Raw genomic sequence first — 381 nt, 5'->3', positions numbered from 1 at the left:
AAGAGGATGATAGTGGAGGGGAAGGGAAGTACGGTATCCCCGGAAGAGGATGATAGTGGAGGGGAAGGGAAGTACGGTATCCCCGGAAGAGGATGGGGCTTCCTTGGAGAAAAGAACTCAAAGAGACCATGATTTATTTCCTAACTAGAATAAATGATGAAGTACTCCCCCATTCACCAAAGAGTGTAAATGACTTCTTTCTCCAGCGTATCTGGTGAATCAGTGAGTGTTCTCCCAGCCCTCCCTGCCACATTTGATACTGGAAGGTCATTCATGGCTTGAGGTTGTAGAGAGACCCCGCCTTTTGGGGCGGGACAGCCTCGGGCGAATGTTTTTACTAATGAATTGGAACGCGAGACTGGAGCCCTTCCTGTTTCCGGT

This window comes from Microtus ochrogaster, chromosome 10, assembly GCF_000317375.1.
Source record: "Microtus ochrogaster isolate Prairie Vole_2 chromosome 10, MicOch1.0, whole genome shotgun sequence".
In the NCBI taxonomy this organism is placed as follows: Eukaryota; Metazoa; Chordata; class Mammalia; order Rodentia; family Cricetidae; genus Microtus; species Microtus ochrogaster.
The sequence above is the reverse complement of the archived record's forward strand: the minus strand, read 5'-3'. Positions refer to the sequence as shown.